The sequence below is a fragment of the Colobus angolensis genome, unplaced genomic scaffold (assembly GCF_000951035.1).
Source record: "Colobus angolensis palliatus isolate OR3802 unplaced genomic scaffold, Cang.pa_1.0 Scaffold35, whole genome shotgun sequence".
Lineage (NCBI taxonomy): Eukaryota > Metazoa > Chordata > Mammalia > Primates > Cercopithecidae > Colobus > Colobus angolensis.
Window position 1 is genome coordinate 6,757,251 of NW_012116821.1, and position 3,717 is coordinate 6,760,967.

Here is a 3,717-nt window from a genome sequence, read left to right on the forward strand (position 1 = left end):
TAGATGAACAATGTGTTTTACAGTCACAATAACTCCTGCTTATATTGATTTTCTCAAATATTCTTTGCAGGTAGTCGACTATGCCCAACTTGTTCAGCCACGTTTTGATAAAGCCCGTGAAACATTAGTAGAAAATACCATAGCTGAGGCCACTGCAGCAGCAATTAAAGTTGTGAAAGAAAAGCTTCTCACGGAACTGCAAGCAAGAAAACAAGGTGAAACATCTTTTTAAAATGTGTGTTTTAAGTTTAGGTGAAAATTAAGCCTGGCTACTTGAAAGCAAGGACTTTGTTTAGCTCATCTTATCATTCTTGGCACTTTACACATGATAGACTCTTAACAAATGGTCGAAGGAATGAATATACATAAACCAATTCAAAAGCAGAGAAAAAAATTTTCAATTCTAGACCTCTAAGGAAATGAATCGGAAGGATTCAGTTAGGATGCTTATAGAATTTTGTCAAGTTCTACAACAAATCCCAATGGGAGGATTGTGTTAATATTATATAATAATTTGGTAAAAATTCTCATATTTACTATTAAATCTCATGCAGACATGAAATCTCCATTTTTTAGTCTATTTTTGTCTTTCTATAGTATTTGGTAGCTTTCTTCATGTATTGTCTACAGTTTTCTTAATAAGCTTATTGCCAGATATTTTGTCATTTTATTACTAGTGAATGAGATCTTTTTATAATATTTTCTAAGTAGTTATTAACAGTGTGTTGGAAAGCTATTTGATTTTCATATATTTATTTATAACTTTCTACTTTATTAAACTTACTTTCTAGTTCTGATGGACTTTCAGCTGATTCTCTTGGGTTTTCCAGAGAGCTAATCATATAATTTGAAAGGAAGTATAGTTTAAACCCCTCTTTTTCCAATACTTATATTTATTTCCTTTCTTGACTAATTATGTAGATGAGCAATTCTGGAATGTCAAATAATGGTTGTGATACTGAGCATCTTTGAAGGGGTTCTTGTCAATATTTCTCCTTCAGGTTATTAAGTATTTTTATCTGGAATAGATACTGAAAATTGCCAAATGCAGTCAAGTTCAGTGGCTCATACCTGTAATCCCAACTTCTGCGAAGCCAAAGTGGGAAGATCTCTTGAGGCCAAAAGTTCAAGATCAGCCTGGGCAACAAAGGGAGACATTATTTCTACAAAAAAAAAAAAAAATTAGTTGAGTGTGGTGGTCCATACTTGTAGACTCAGCTACTCAAGAGGCTAAGGTGGGAGGATCACTTGAGCCCAGGAGGTTGAGGCTGCAGTGAGCTATGATCACATCACCACACTCCAGCATGAGCAACAGAGAAAGAACCTGTCTCAAAAAAAAAAAAAAGGAAAAGAAAAAAGAATGAAAATTATCAAATGTATTGCCAGCATCTTTCAAGATAATCATTAAGTTTTTAATCCTTTGACCTACTGATCAGTTATACTAATGTATTTTCCAACATTAAACAATTCTTGTATTTCTGAAATAAACCTTACTTCATCACGGTGATTTTTTTTTTCTGTCAGAGACAGGGCTCTCAGTATGGTTTCCAGGCTGGTCTCTAACTCCCAGCCTCAAGTGATCCTCCAGCCTTGGCCTCCCAAAGTGCTGTGATTACAGGCATGAGCCAATGTGCCCATTTTCATTATTCTTATAACATACTTTTTTAACTTTTGTTTGTTTATTTAGGACTTTTTCCCTACATTCTTAGGTGTAACTGTTTTATAGTGGGGTCGGGGAGAGGTGGTCTCTATTTGTCAAAGTTTGCTATCAGTTTTTTTTTTTTAACTTTTTAAATAAATTAGGAAGCTTCTCAACATTTTCTGTGCTCGAAACTATTTAAATAGCAAGGAAATTACTTCTCCCTACATGGCAAGGTTGAGTTTTTGCTAGATGAGGACTCAGTATTTGCCTAATAAATCTGCCTCTCTTCTTTCCTGTTAGCCTATAAACAAATAAAATAATGGTGCCCAAGAGATTACAAAAAACAACAAAAAGACCAGCACTGAAATTGCATGCCATCCAAACAGTTATCCAGACAATCTAGAGTGAAGTTATATTTTTAGTATATTACCTTCAAAATGAAAATTGAAAATTGAAAAATTTAAAATATCTCAGACAACTTACAAACTGCGGCTGGAGAAATATTGGCTCAGACTACTGAAGTGGCTTGTTATTCAACCTACTTAAGGCCGGACAAAATGAATTTATTAATTCATTCAACAAATACTTGAGTACCTACTTTGTGTTAGACATTATTCTAGGCACCAGCAATACAGATGAGAACAAGACACATAAAGTCCCTGTCCTTGTAGTGCTCACATTTTAATAGAGGGCAGAAGGCAATAAAAAAAATAAAATAAAATAAAAGGCAAGGGAACAGATGGGAAAAAAATATAACATGGTAATGTGGCAGACAGTGACTGGAGTAGGGATACTGAAATGTTGAGATGCCCAGGGAAGACATCTCCAAAGAGGGGACATTTGACTGAGATCTGGACCAAGGCGAGAAGTTAGCCGGGCTCCTGGGGGAAGAACAGTGATCTGTAATGTTTCTTTCACATTAAATTCTAACATTAAATCATAGATTTTACAGCTTTCCACAAATTACCTTCTCCCACTGGAATATAGCAATAGTTGCTATCTCTCATATGCTGCAAACTTAAAAGCCTTTTTATTTTCTTTTCCAAGTTCACTAATTATTCTAAATCTGACAATCGGAGAGACTCTACTTAAAATTTTAAAATTGGAATTTTTTGCTATTGAATTTTGCCTCAGTATATTTTTAAGAAAAATTTGTCAGTGGAGAATATTGAGGTTTTTTAACATAAAAATTACATGATTATACAGAGGATGGCAGCCAACGTGGAACGGCCTTCCTGTGTGCCAGCATTTTCCAAGTTTAAGTGTTTATATGTTCATTACCTCATTTAATCCTCACAGCAGTGCTTTCAGTTTAAAGATCCTCATTTTGCCTAGAAATTGAGACAAAAAGATCAAGTGGTTTACCAAAGCCACACAGCGCTTACAGCTTGTAAGTCAGAACTGAAACTCAAGTGTATCTAACTTTGAAGCAGGGGCTTTTGGTCACTCCACCTGCCTCCCTATCCCCAACTACCTTTTGCTAACACCCCCCATTGTTATATTTCAGCTGAAACAACTTTAAGAGAATTTCAAAGGCAATATGAAAAAATGGAGTTTGGACTATTCCCAGTGGAGGCAACACACTCGTCAATTGATGAAGAAGGTAAAGAAACATATTGCTGATGTTATTGACCAAATCATTCCTAATATAAATAGATTAACTGATAAAGTATAATATTATTTCATTGCAGGGTACATTCAAGGCTCCCAAAGGGACAGAGACAGCTCTTTAGTGGACACTGAAGAAGCCAAAACAAAGTCAGAAAATGTCCTCCACAATCAAGCTGCTAAAGCTGATAAAGATGGTAACAAAGTGAATTGCTAATCCCACGTTTGTGGATCTCATTTTCATTTGTTTCATATTTGATTATGTTTATATTTATGCTTAAAATTACCCCCAAAATTAGAAACTTCAGGAGGAAAAAAGCTAAATTTTTCCTTATGAATTTAACCTGAACAACTATAGAACAGAAGTCAATTTACTAGAATAAAAAAGAAAACATATAAATGGGGAGTCAGATACAATTAGAGCCCAAAGAAAAATGTTTGAATGTTTCCAATGTTATACAATCATT